The sequence below is a fragment of the Centropristis striata genome, chromosome 21 (assembly GCF_030273125.1).
Source record: "Centropristis striata isolate RG_2023a ecotype Rhode Island chromosome 21, C.striata_1.0, whole genome shotgun sequence".
Classification (NCBI taxonomy): domain Eukaryota; kingdom Metazoa; phylum Chordata; class Actinopteri; order Perciformes; family Serranidae; genus Centropristis; species Centropristis striata.
The window spans coordinates 5,284,797-5,300,555 of record NC_081537.1 but is presented as its reverse complement, the minus strand read 5'-3'; positions in this window follow the sequence as shown (position 1 = coordinate 5,300,555).

Below are 15,759 nucleotides of genomic sequence, written 5' to 3'. Positions count from 1 at the left end.
AATTACCAAAAAAAGACACAAAATTACCTAAAAATAGACAGAAAATGACAAAAAAGTCACAAAATGACCAAAAACAATTAATGTTGGTCTGCTGTTTTTGCACTGAAAAAAAATAAATCACAGTAAGTGTTTATTTTTTATTTGCTTCAAACCTTTTGTATTCCTATTTATACTGTTATACATGCATTTGAGCATGAAATTAAGTTACTGCACTGTAAACATATTTAAAATTGCAGTTTCATCATATCTGGTTAAGTGCACGCTCCTATATGTGGCCCTATATGAAACATTGTGGCCCCCTCCATCATTTAAGTTGCCCATCCCTGTCTTAATGCATCCAGTGTGTGTGGAGTTAACAGAAAGGATCAGACTGTAACCTCCATCATCTCCAAACACCCATTGATATGCTCCTCAGCCACTCACACACACACTTACTCATCCCTCAGCATGTGGTCGTTATTGCAGTGCAGTCCACATATTGAGTGTTTAGTGTCCCCGCTGTGCCGTGGACGGGGAGTGGAGTGCAATGTGCATCTGGACACTTAACCTCTGCTAACTTGGACAACACAGTCCACAGATACACCCACACTTAACACTTTGCACATCCACAGAATCGACTAGAACAGATATTCTGAGGTCAGAATGGTGGCTCCGCTCTGTTGTTTGATATCGGAGGAGGAGCAGGCGGCAACCTCCGGCAACCTCTGGCAACCTCTGGCAACCTCCGAGCAAGGAGGCAAACCAGGTAGTGCCTTAACCCTGGAGTCCATGAAAGGACTAAAAACATTCCTTTTTAGCAAAATCTTTGGTTCCTCCCATCTAGATGGTTTTTAGATAATGTATGTATGTTTTTAGCTGTTTTTTTTTCTTCCTTTTTTATCCTTTTTATAATTAGAATGTTATGCTTTTAACCTGTAGCACTTTGAGATTTCCGGTAATGTAAAGTGCATTACAAATAAAATGTATTATTATTATTATTATGAAAACACCTGCATATTACTTCTTCATGACGTGAAGACCAAGGTTAATATAGTTAACGAAAACTAACGAAATAACAAAAACTAGAATTGGAAAAACATTTACCTTAACTGAAATAAAATAAAAACTAGAGTTTTTTTAAAAACGATAACTAACTGAAACTGTATTTTGTGGTTACAAAACTAACTAAAATTATTGTGAAAATGTCCTTCGTTTTCGTCTTTGTCAACTTTTTTCATACATAAACCTTAAATAAAAAAAATAAAAAAAAAAATACATTGTGAAATAAATAAATACACACATTAAACAACAGCAATAATAATAATAATAATAGTAATAATAGTACAAATCATGGTTATTATAGTTAACGAAAACTAACGAAATAACAAAAACTAGAATTGAAAAAAACATTTACGTTAACTGAAAAATAAAAACTAGAGTTTTTTTAAAAACGATAACTAACTGAAACTGTGTTTTGTGGTTACAAAACTAATTAAAACTAACTAAAATTATAGTGAAAATGTCCTTCGTTTTCGTCTTTGTCAACTTTTCTCATACGTAAACCTTAAATAAAAAAATAAAAAATAAAAATACATCGTGAAATAAATAAATACACACATTAAACAACAGCAATAATAATAACAATAATAATAATAATAATAGTACAAAATCAAGGTTATTATAGTTATCGAAAACTAACAAAATAACAGAAACTAGAGTTGAAAAAACCTTTTCGTTAACTGAAATAAAAATAGAAACAAGAGTTTTAAAAAGAAAGCGATAACTAACTGAAACTGTATTTTGTGGTTACAAAACGAACTAAAACTAACTGAAATTAAAGTGAAAACGTCCTTCGTTTTCGTCTTTATCAACTTTTTTCACACTTAAACCTTTTTAGTTGATATGAAATCTATTTCATCTATTTGGTTTTATGACTTAATAAACTTATTGGGGCTGAGATGGATCAGACAAAGGAAATAAAGGAAACATTTATTGTGATTTAATTGAATCTGGCACCAAACAAATACCCCATTACAAAAAACTAAAACTGATAAAAACTAAACTAAAACTAAGCATTTCCCCCCCCCCAAAAAAACTAATTAAAACTAGCAAACTCACTCTAAAAACTCATTAAAACTAACTGAATTTGAAAACAAAAAATCACAACGAAATTAAAACTAAAACTGATGAAAAATCCAAAACTATTATAACCTTGGTGACAACATAAAAATGAAGCAACATGGAGTCTTGCCATCAGCTTCCCTCTAAAGTTCTGGCTTGAAACTCCATGCCAGATTTAAAAAAAAAAAAATTATGATATTCGGCCAAGTAAAACTGGAGATATTGTCAAATATATTTAGTATAAAATATTGAATAGATATTATCCTCATTTTACCTGTTATATGTTATATTTGCAACCTGTATTCATATTTGCAATATTTCAAATTCTGTGTTTTGAACCATAATTTTAAAGATCAGATTTTATGTTTTTATTTGTGTCTTTTGGGTTCAACATTTTGATCAAGTAAGTCAAAGTTAAAAATTAATTATCAGGACATATAGGTGAGGTAATGCTGAAAAAACTGATACCAACATGGCATGGTGAAGATTTTTAACATATTTTTTAACAGACATAATAGCCAAAGATTTCAGAGGGTTAAGCTGCATTCTACCGAAAGTTCCAGCAGGGGGCGCTAAGTTTGGCTGCAAAAACGTTTCTGCGTCAGGAAAAGGGCGTAAAATAAAAAAATACACATCAACGTAGTGGACGCTTTTAATGACCGTAAATCAAGGAATAGAACAAAAATTCTAAACTGTAGAAACAGTTTTGTCTGTGTAAAATACTGTAAAATTAATGGAGAAATACCATAAAGGACACAAATAACCCACACATTTTTATGATGAAATTCTGGCAACCACAGCTGGCGGTATTTTACCGTAAATTAACCCTTAATAGGGCACTCATTGAAATACTTGCACATTCCAAATTTCAACCCTAGAGAATATTGGAGGATATTACATACAGCCAGAATGTGTATTTAAAAAAATACGGATTAAAGTGGCAAATCTACGAGAAAAAATGCACAGATTTATGAGATTTAAAGTGGTGAATCTGTGAGAAAAAAGTTGCTTTTTTCCCACTTTTTCCTCGTAAATCCGCAATTTTTTTTTCTCAAAATATTTTAATTTTTTTTATTTTGGATATCCGCTGAAGTTACCAAATACAGTTCTTCGCCCGATAAAGGGTTAAACTGATTTTTTTTTTTTTTAACTGCGCTGTGAACAGTACCAGATGTTATATTGTAAATTATCACTGTTAATGAAATGCAAATACAGATGTTGTTGCTTCTGACAATCTCAAACTGGCTTTTCATTGTTAGGGGAAAAATAAAAGGCTGCAGACAGATGCTGAGTTGGTCTTTTTGCTGTACAACTAGTAAATAAGTAAGTAGGACGACATGACTCTGCTTTACTCTGCATTATTACACTGTAAAAAAAATTCTGTTGCTTTGACAGAAAAAAAATGGCAGCTGTGGTTACCAGAATAATTCTGCAAAAAATACAGTACAAATGTAATCAGCTTTACAGAACAACTTGTAAATTTTACTGGTATTCAGTGTACAATAAGCAAAATCTGCATGTACATTTTGCATAAATAATTAGCATAAAAGCAGCATCATCCTGTTAAATTAGCAGTAAAGGACGGTATAAACTCCAACTTTAACCCTTTATCAGGCGAAGAACCTGAATTGTGGTTGATTGTTTTTATTTTATCATGGTGCTGCCTTCTTGGCCAGGTCATTTTTGAAAAAGAGATTTTAATCTCAATGAATTTTACCTGGTTAAATAAAGGATATTGATATTGAACCGTAAATAATAAATAAAAACTAGAAATATTTAGAGAAAAAAGTTTCAAATTTACTTGATTAAAGTGGCAGATCTACAAGAAAAAAGTCGCAGACATAAGAGATTTAAAGTACCAAATCTGCGTGGAAAAAAGTCACAGATTTATGAGAAAGAAGTGAGAAAAAAAGCAACTTTTTTCTCATAGATTCACCACTTTAAATCTCTTAAATCTGCGACTTTTTTTGCACAGATTTGCCACTTTAAATCTCTTAAATCTGCATTTTTTTTGCTTGTAGATTTGCCACTTTAATCTAGTAAATTTGCAACTTTTTTCTCAACCCCAATTTTGATATCCACTGAAGTTACCAAATATAGTTCTTCGCCTGATAAAGGGTTAATTTTTTTGATTTATTTATTTTTTTAAATTACTACAGTTTTAGGATGTAAAATGTACAAGTTGTTCTGTAAAGATGTTGACATAACCACAGCTGCCAGTTATTTTCTGTTAAAACGAGACATTTTTACAGTTCACCTTTCAACATAAATCCAACTGTTCCTGTAATACCACTTACCAACTCTAAAACCCAGTAGAAGGTTTTTTTTATCTATAAACTGACATGCAATTGGTATAGTGAATAGCTGATGGAAGCTGGCGAGCCTTTATACACAACCTGATGATATTAGGGTGAAGGTTTCATGGGAACGGAGCACAGTTGTGGTGTTGAAACCAGGCAGTGACTCATTTCACTTTTGTACCATGTAAGCTTATAACTTTTTTTACTTTGTAAAATGTCCTTAGCCTGTACTCAAGGCAGACAAATTGCAATAATGATAAAGGTTTCTAATTCTTTTTTTTTATTTTACTACTTTTAACTATGACTTTTATTCATTTTACTATGTTTATCTGTTTGATTTTATTGTTTTATTTATAGCATCATTTTAGATTCATGCACTTATTATTTATTGCTGATTGTTAAGTGGAAATGTTTGTTTTATTGTTGATTCTATGTACAGCAGTTTGGAGACGTTTTTGTTGTTTAAATGTGCGATACAAATAAAGTGGATTGGATTGGATTTTTTCTTTCTTAAAGTTTTATTTATGACATTGAGAGTGCGGTAGAATCTCTAATAAATACCGGATTTGTTTTATTGTTTCTTTTGTTGCTGTTATATAGCATTTCAATAATTTTTCCTTTATTTTCTTCCTTTCTCTGAACCGTTACCTGGTGAATTTCAGTGGCTTGTTGGTTTGTTTAATGGATGTAGTCACCGTGACGTCACTCGTTGGTTTGTGGCCCGTTGGAAGCATCGAGTTCAGCGTTACACTCATCGCCATCTTGTTTCCCGAGACAGGAAGCATGACCATATTTGGACTGTGGAGGAGGAGAGGGATCTGATCACTGACTACAGCCTCTCTACACCTCAACCTGACTGAGAGAAGCTGATGCTAATCCATGTTAGCATTAACTGGAGCATTAACTGGGATGTTAGCTTTGGCTAGCAAAAAACAAAAAGAAAATGTTCGTTACTGACCTCAGAAAACTGAGCAGCGACTCCTTGGAGTGTCTGTTAGTCCAACCAAACGCTGAACAAGACATTTAATGAACAAAACGTTCAAATAAACTGTCATTAAGTGAAAATACAGTGAAAGGCTCAAAGTTTTGAGACCAAACCAGTAAACGTCCATTTTTATATCTATATAACGTTATATATAACTTTATTGACACGTTGCCGTGGATACGCATTGTCCTGCTTCTCTCCTGATGACAGCTCGCCTTGTTAGTGACCTGTCAATCAAAGGTAGCCCCGCCCCAAATCATACAATTCGTTAGCTTCTATTTACTTCTAAATGGGGCCATTATTTACACTATTAACATCAAATTGACTCGAAGAAGATTTTTTACTAGTGATTGAGACCATAGTGTTGTCCTAAAAAAAAATCTGAGGTAATAAATCAAGTGAGAAGTTTTCTCATTTTGCACTGAAATGAATGGACAAAAAACAGGTGTGGAAGAGGATCCTACTGATGCCAAAGCTCTGAAGTGCACTTTAGACGGGTAATGTGCCTCTTCTCCTTTTTTCTCCTCGAGCCTAGCACTAATTAAATATACCCTGGGGATAATTTTGTTCCTTCTAACTCAACAGCAATTAACAAATTACTGTTAAAACCTTTACTGTTCACCCTGAGGGGGGAACTTCATTCCTGAGTTCACCGTTGTCAAATGCTTGCAAATCCTGGTTTTACACTTACCAGGATGTGTTTTTCTTTTTGCCTTGAGGGAAATTTAGTGTAAAAAAAAAAAGAAGAAAAAAAGAAGAAAAGCTTGAGATAAATTATACTTCTTTTGTCAATTTTTGAAAAATGTGCAGAAGACAACAAAATAAATTGATTCTTCAGACAGCCAGTGATATGACTTATAGCAGGGATGGGCAACTTAAATGCTGGAGGGGGCCACAATTTTTCCACATATAGGACGTGCAGTTAACCAGATATGATGAAACTGCAATTTTAAATATGTTTACAGTGCAATACTTAACTTATTTCATGCTCAAATGCATGTATAACAGTATAAATAGGAATACCAAAGGTTTGAAGCAAATAAAAAATAACCACTTACTGTGATTTCTTTTTTTCAGTGCAAGAACAGCAGACCAACATTAATTGCAAGAAGTAATTTTGTGCATTTCTACATTGCACTTTTAAGATTTCATGTTTTTGGTCATTTTGTGTCTTTTTTTGTTCATTTTGTGTCTTTTTTGTTCATTTTGTGTTTTTTTTTGTTCATATTGTGTCTTTTTTTGTTCATTTTGTGTCTTTTTTGTTCATTTTGTGTTTTTTTTGTTCATATTGTGTCTTTTTTGTTTATTTTGTGTCTTTTTTTGTTCATTTTGTGTCTTTTTTTGTTCGTTTTGTGTCTTTTTTTGTTCATTTTGTATCTTCTTTTGTTCATTTTATGTCTTTTTTTGTTCATTTTGTGTCTTTTTTGTTCATTTTGTGTCTTTTTTTGTTCATTTTGTGTTTTTTTTTGGTCATTTTGAGTCTATTTGTTTATTTTGAGTCTATTTGTTTACAGTGCAGTAACTTAACATATTTCATGCTCAAATGCATGTTTAACAGTATAAATAGGAATACAAAAGGTTTGAAGCAAATAAAAAATAACCACTTACTGTGATTTTTTTTTCAGTGCAAGAACAGCAGACCAACATTAATTGCAAGAAGTCATTTTGTGCATTTTTACACTGCACTTTTAAGATTTCATGCTCAGATGCATGTAGTTGTACTGAGGGCCACTTCAAGTGAGGATGAGGGCCGTATGTGGCCCCCGGGCCTCCTGTTGCCCATCCCTGACTTATAGCATGTCCTGAAATGACTGAGGGATCAAAAAGGGAACATTCCCTTCTCTCTGTTGAATTCATCAAGATGATGGGATCCTCTTTCACTTATAACTTAGTAGAGGATGATGTCTCAGTGGTTTTAACAACTGTTCTAAAAGGCAGTTATATGAAATTAATGTTTTACTGTGGTAAAAAAGAGGGTCTTCTACTTTTATCTGACAATTAAATGAACACATACATGATCGGTAAATCCTGCTTATAACTCCTTTTTTTTTCATGTGACACTGAGAAGGTTATATACTGTATATACAGTGTGTATATATATGTAGTATATATATATATATATATATATGTGTGTGTATATAAATATGTGTGTGTGTGTATATATATATACACACACATATATGTATATATATATATATATATAAATATACACATATATACACATATAAATAGGTGTGTGTATACATATATACACTGTATATATACAGTATATAACCTTCTCAGTGTCACATGAAAAAAAAAAATATTTATATATATATATATGTGTGTGTGTGTATATATATATATATATATATATATATATATACATACATATATTATCATTTTTCATTCAATAGCTTTTCAATTAATATAACTGGTTATGTTGATGTCAATAAAGTGATGGCACTTAAATATTGTTAAATATTTACACGTTATTATGTAATAACACAATTAAGCCATGGTGGAGATAATGATTGTTTTTGTGATATTGCTGGTTTTTGTCATTGATTCTGAATGGTGTTTTTGGTAAACACCTTATAGCTGCATTCAAAGGGAATTCAGTCTAAAAGTATTAGGGATTGTTTCATCAGGTAAACAAACAGGTGGATAAAGTCTCACTGATTCTTGTTATTGGACATCGCTAACAGCTGCATGTGCATGAACTGAAAGTTTACATTCCAGACTTGAACAGAAATAAAACTCTGCTCTGATTTTTGATGACATGACTTATCAGTCTGTCAGTCTTCTCTGCAGCCTGCAGCCTGCTCACCATCCCAGTCCCAACAGAAAATAACATCTGTTGCAGAAAAGCTCTGGTAGTGTGATAGCACGTCTCCATACATACTGTATACTCTCTCTACAGCACACACCTACTGTATATCAGCACCTAGTCATCTGTATGCAGCCAGCCTCTGTGGCTCTGCTTCAATTTTGCTTTATTTCAGAGAAATAATAATAAATAAATGATATAAAGATTGCAGTAACTACAAAATCCAACTCAAAACCAAAGCAGACTGCAGTAATTGCATGTATCCCCTTTTAAGTTGATTTGATAGGAATACTATTATCAAGTAAAAATCATATTAAGACGAAAATATAACATTACTTTATAATATTATGTCTAAAATACACAAATCTTTGAATAGAGTTGTTAAACACTTTTTAAATATACTTCACTACATATGCTACACAACAAAATCAATTTAAAAATGCTTATTCACTGAAAACTAAATATAAAAGCTGAAATAAGACATTGTAGTTACTGCAATCTGTTTGTCCATTAATATTAGATCATTTTACAAAATGTCAAAAATGACCCATATCCATTTTTTAACTAAGTTGCTTGCTAAGCTAACTACTTAGCTAACTTCTTGGCTAAGTATTTGGCTAAGTAGCTTGCTAAACTAACTACTTAGCTAACTTCTTGGCTAAGTATTTAGCTGAGTAGCTTGCTAAGCTAATTTCTTAGCTAACTTCTTGGCTAAGTAATTAGCTAAGTAGCTTGCTAAGCTAACTACTTAGCTAAGTTCTTGGCTAAGTATTTAGCTAAGTAGCTTGCTAAGCTAACTACTTAGCTAACTTCCTGGCTCAGTAGTTAGCTTAGCAAGCTACTTAGCCAAGTAGTTAGCTATGTAATGATACAAAAACGTTTTTTCTTCATAAAGTATGAGAGGCAAAATGGAAATAATGATCTGTTGTTATCAAAAACAAGATATTTTCAGAATACTTGGAATATTCAATGATAAAATAAGTTGATATCAAAAGATAGAGCACATTTAAACACTGTAAATAACATGGGGAATGAATTTATTATTGTGCATTAGAAAGGGGGTCACTATGTTGAACATCAAAGGGTTAAAGCAGTTATTCTCAGTTTTACCCTTTGTTAGCTACTGCAGTTAGACTTCCAGAAAGCTCTGTTAGCGTGATAGCACGTCTCCATAATACTGTATAGAGCAGCCTCCTCTCTCTACTGTATGGAAGCAGCAGTGATCTGTATGCAGCAGCCTCTGTGGCTCTGCTTCTCTCTGTCGAGCTTCGGCCTTCACAGCTCCCCGAGGTGGAACTGCCTCTTTCCCACGAGAGAGCAACATCCTGGTGTGTGATGTGACTGTGTGTGTTGTGTTTTTATACCTTTTTTTTTGCTTTAATGGCTATTGGCAAAGTCTGCGGTGAATTCAGATCCACAACGGCAGTTCAGGGTGTACAGTTGCAACCCAGTCTCATATAAAACATTGGTCCAAGGTGCAAAAACGTAGAGGGGTTACAATAATGGCCCTTGAAATGTTTCACTGTTACATTTTTTCTGCCTATTCTTTTCCAATGGGTTTGCGTCCAAGTCACGTGACTTTCAAGATTCCGGCCGTGAGAACAAAAAACATGGCGGACATTTCTCTCATTTTTAATGAAAAAAAAAAAAATTTTGATTACATTTTTAGTGAGAAATATATGTTTTATTTTCATAATATTCACTCAGTGAATGTACATAATCACTCACTTGCTCGTTGTCACGAAGATCTCGCCAGAAAAATGTGAAACTGATACGTTTTGGTTGCTATGGAAGCTGCTATCGCCTAGCATAGCTGTGGCCCCACATAGGACTCCCTTGTGATTTCGCAGTTTTATATGAATGGTAGTTTTTAAAAATAATTTTGTGTCTTTTTTGGTAATTCTGTGTCTTTTTTTGGTCATTTTGTGTCTTTTTTAGTAATTTTGTGTCTTTTTTTTTTAGTAATTTTGTGTCTTTTTTAGTAATTTTGTGTCTTTTTTGTCATTTTGTGTCTTTTTTGAGTAATTTAGATTTTTTTCTGTCATTTTGTGGGTTTTTTTGGTCATTTTGATACTGCCTCCAACAGCTCCCATGTAATTTTGAAGACACTGAGTTTTGTGTTTTCATTTTTTACTGATATGGTCTTCACTTCACAGCTTCTGTAACTCTACAATTGAGTATTACAAGCCAGAATAGAGTGTGTGTACTGGATAAATCCATCAACTGTCTGAAAACAGCTCTCTTATTTCTGTTATTACAGCAGTGGCGGCTTGTGACAAAAAAATTGGGGAGCACAGGAGGGAAACCAACAGCAACATGTTATTTTACACCAGTTGGCTACTTGTCTCAGCCAGTGGTGAAACAAGTGCTAAGACCCTGTGAGTTAAAGTAGCAATACTACAGTGTAAAATACACTAGTAGAATTTATTTTTTTGATATTTTAAACACAAATGTCAGGCTTCTGAAAAGTATGTTTATTTCTATGCACTCAGTATTTGGTTGAGCTCCTTTTGCATGAATTACTGCATTAATACTGCGCGGCATTGAGGAGATCAGCCTACAGCACCATGTTGCTTATTGTTTATTTAGTCTAGTTTAAGACAAAAAAAACACTCCAAACATTTACTTCCTAACTGGTATCATAATGCCATAGAGCAGGGGGCTCAAACTATTAATGTGTGTGAGTTTTATATGAATGGCACTTTACCGTGTTGTGTGTGGAAGGTCCCTTTAATTACTTTTTTGGGTAATTTTGTGTCTTTAAAAAAAAATAATTTTGTGTCTTTTTTGGTCATTTTGTTTCTTTTTTAAGTAATTTAGTTTTTTTCTGTCATTTTGTGTCTTTTTTGGGTCGTTTTGTGTCTTTTTTGGGTAATTTTGTGTCTTTTGGGTCATTTTGTGTCTTTTTTTTTAGTAATTTTGTGTCTTTCATTTTGTGTCTTTTTTAATAATTCAGTGTCTTTTTTTTTGGTCATTTTGATACTGCCTCCAGCGGCCCCCAGGTAATTTGAGTTTGAGACCCCTGCCATAGAGGGTTAATAGCTCAAAAAATGAAGGCCCCAAAGCTAACCAAGCTTGGCCTGGATTAAATAGTTGTGAAAGCAACCACAGCTTGTTTTGTTTCTGGCAAATCAAGCTTACATTATGGTTATGCATGTACAGGTTCTTCTGTTAATGTCATCTTCGAATGATGTTTTGATGCAAAAAGTAAATGCTTTAAATGTACTGTTTGTAAGTTACTATTGAACAACCTTCGAGGTGTAATGCTGACTAAAAAAAACAACCCAGTCCATCTCAACCAGAGCTTATTAATATTGTGTTAAAGGCCAACTCTGTGAGCAACTCATTTTCCTGCAAGGCATCTGTTCCAGTCCATTTAAGATGACTTCAGTGAGGGCTGAGGCGTCTTGTTAAAGCTCCTGTCTAAATGTTCATTAGTGCACTGAGCACCTGTCTCACTGTGACAGCTTCATTTAGAGCACATCTGCATACATCATATGTGTTTTGCTTTCTGCAGCCTGGAAATCAGAACAATTACACAGCAAGAGATTAGTGTTGGTAGGGATACGTGTTATAATAATAAACCTAATAACTCACACTTCAATTATTTGGTAACGCTTTATATTAAGGTCCTTGTAATAAGCATTAATTAACAAGTAATAAGGCATTGTTCTCGCTTTAGATCCCTTTAGATGCAAAAAGCATAGTTAACTGTTAACAAGTGCATAGTTAACTTATAATAAATTAGCAATAAAGTATATTTTAATATCAATAAGCAAACAAAAGATTAATAAAGGCATGGCAAAGACATGATGGGTGGGTTATGGGTGTTTGTAATGCTATTATAAAGAATTATAAGATACTCATGAGGCTTTAATTAATGTTCTTATTATACATCTCTTATAGCCTGCTATTAGCTGAATTATAATGCCATTATTAACACTTATATAGGTTTATAAACACACAGTAATGTTAATAAGCATCTTGTAAGGACTTAAAAGGGCCTTATTACTTGTTAATTAATGGTTATTACAAGGACCTTAATATAAAGCGTTACCAATTATTTTTATGACAATGATATATCGAGTTCTATATCTAATTTTTAGAAGTTGTTTCAAGACAGTCCAACTCACCTGGGTAGTGGATAAAGATACTAATGGACAATGGACTTGAATATTTATTTTATTTATGTAATAACAACCATGAAAAAATACAGATTACATGTAATTAGTTGGAATACCTAGAGTCATACTAAATTGCATTGACAAATATACTCTGTAAATTGCAAAAAAGGTGTGTCTAAAAACAAGATAAAAACACTAAATCTGAGGAAATGATCTTGCTGCATGGACAGATAATTTACCTTGACAAGATTCATTCAGTATTCCAGGTTTTCCTCAATTAGTTTGTTTTGATCATCATACATCCTAATTTTTATGTTTTCCTTTATTCATTTTTGAATAAAATGCCTTTTTGTTTACTCTTCTAATGCACAACATGGGTCAAAATTGACCCATATCCATTTTTTAGCTAAGTAGGTTCTAAGCTAACTACTTAGCTAACTTCTTGGCTAAGTAATTAGCTAAGTAGCTTGCTAAGCTAACTACTTAGCTAACTTATTGGCTAAGTAATTCACTAAGTAGCTTGCTAAGCTAACTACTTAGCTGACGTCTTGGCAAAGTAATTAGCTAAGTAGCTTGCTAAGCTAACTACTTAGCTAACTTCTTGGCTAAGTAGTTAGCTTAGCAAAGCTACTTAGCCAAGTAGTTAGCTATGTAATAATACAAAAACTTTTTTCTTCATAAAGTATGAGAGGCAAAATGGAAATAATGATCTGTTGTTATCAAAAACAAGATAGTTAAAGAATACTTGGAATATTCAATCATAAAATAAGTTGATATTAAAAGACAGAGCCCAGAAACACACAGCAGCATTAAATAACATGGGGAATGAATGAGGGTCATTTTTGACCCATGTCGTGCATTAGAAGGGGGGGTCAATATATTGTGCATCAAAGGGTTGAGGTGACTATGACTTCACCGAGGTATTGTTGAAAGAGGTAGGTCTTCAGTCTGTGGAAGAAGATGTACAGGCTGTCTGAGGTCCTGATGTCGCCGGGGAGCTCGTTCCACCATTTGGGTGCCAGGACAGAGAAAAGTCTGGAAGTGGTTTTGAGTCATCTGTCAACCCTAAGAGCTTGGGTGTTAGCCTTAGCCAATGAGGGACATTTGGGCATTGTGGGCAGGTATAGTGGCCAGGAATGGATAGAGCTGCAGAGAAACATCTAAAGTCATGTCATGGTTGACAAGAAGTAGCCAGACCAGATGTACACCAACCACTATGACCTACAGCACTACGAGATGGGCATTCTGCATGTGAAAACAGCAACAAAATGGGCACAGGCTAATGGTGAAGTGGAGAGGAAAAAAATGCATTGCACAATCTGAAGGACTAGATTGGAAGAAGGAGCTCCATAAGTACATCACAGCTTACCGGTCTATTGATCACTCCACCACAGGAAAGAGCCCTGCAGAGCTGTTCTTTATAAGGAAAATCAAAGGAAAGCTCCCAGACTTCACTACAAAGAGATCTGGAGACAAGAGACACAGATTCCGAATGAAAAGGAAAATCGTAGATCATAATGGACAACAAGAGCAGAAGAAAATACTGTGACAGTTGGAGATCAGGTTTTACTGAAGCAAGACAAAGTAGGTTGCATCTGACAAGTTCTCCACTTCATTCAACAAGACACCACACAAGGTAATCACTAAGGATGAAACAATGTAGTATTCAAATCACTAAGTGGAGCTGCATACTCCAGGAACACAACCTTTCTCAAAAAGTACTGCACTGAGGACCCTGCTCCACAATCCAGCAAACAAAACACAAATGACATGGACTGAGAATGAGGAGCACCAAAATGAACAGCACACATCCAAGTTTTACTTGACTTTATTTGTCCAACACAGAGAATCACCAGCAAACAGGTAAGGAACAGTACAGTCAAGTAGTGTTGGGACGAAAAACACTGGTGCCTCAGCACTGTGCCGAACACACAAGAGTGAAACCTCGTATTGGTGCGTGTATCGCTTTAAGAAAAAAATCATGTGACCGATACAGGAAGTGTGTCATTTGGAAGTGCTGCGCCAAAGTGTGTTCATAAGGGAACAAACTGTATCGACATGTTGCCGGTTTGTTGGATGGAGTTTTGCTGTTATTGTTGGATTTTTGATTTCTGCTTGGCCTCACCTTGTTCCACTGACTTCATGGATCGTTCCAAGAAGTTTTCCCCAGTCTGGAATAATTTTGATCTTGTGACGCCAAATACAAAAACTTTTGTTCCTCAATAAAAATGCATCAACAAATCCATTTTTAGTCTTTTATTTCGTATGATTTAACACTTCAGTTAACAAAATTACATACATAAGTTAAAAAATGTAACTCAGAATTTTATTACAGTGGGTGCAGGGAAGTCAAAGGCAGGCAGGGCCGGCAATGGGAAATCCGTCTGGAAAGTCTGGCATAATACGTAGAACAATCTGGCAATGAGTGAGAGTGTGGCAGAAGCGTTTATACTAGTGATGTTCGAATCCACCGATTTCCTTTCCAATCCGATACTGAGTAAAATTCAGGCTAGTATCGGCGATACTGATCCAATACCGATACTTTGTGCAAATACACTCCTTTTTTTAGATTACTTAGGCACATTAGGTGTATTTCAAATAGCGTAAGAAGATTCTGAATAGTTTCGTTACTTTCCACCGTATTCCTGTTAATGCTATACATTACCACAAATGACTGAAGTATTAAAAGTATCAATATTTTCATTTGAGAATCGATTTTAGAGCATACAGATCTGGTATCGGAAGGATCGATATTTCAGTATCGATCCGCACATCACTAGTTTATACTGTAGTGACCAGTGATCTGAGGCAGCTTGGTGCACAGGTGAGTAGAGTTCGGCTGATCAGGTGGGAGTGGCTGGCGTAGTAGTCGAAAAATGACTGGAAGAGTGAGACTGCAGGAATGAGCTGATATTGGTTTAACTCAATGACACACTGACAACAGAAGCAAATAAGTAGTGTTGGGACAACGAAGCTTCGTGAAGCATCTGCTTTATTTACGGAGCCCAAGAGATGGCGCTCTTTGTTCAACAAAGGGCTGAAAACACACTCAATCACCATTGCTGAAGCCTTTTTTTTTAAGCCAAGACCGCCATCTAGTGGGGTCAAAAAATAAAGGAAATCTTTCACGAAGCTTCATTGTCCAAACACTACTAGTTAGTATGCTTTTGGGATATATTAAACCCGATGTCCGTCACTTGCGCGTTTCATGCGGCTTTTTTATTTTACATGCCAAGTCTATTTTTGTGGCATTAACTGAAGTGTTTTTTGCTTAGACAGCTGTTTAAATCACACAAATATCCCACTGTACATGTGTACAAGCCTTTTTTTTAAAGCCAAGACCGCCATCTAATGGGGTCAAAAAATAAAGCAAATGCTTCACGAAGCTTCATTGTCCCTACACCACTAATTAGTGTTAGCTGTTAGCTAATTAGTGCCACT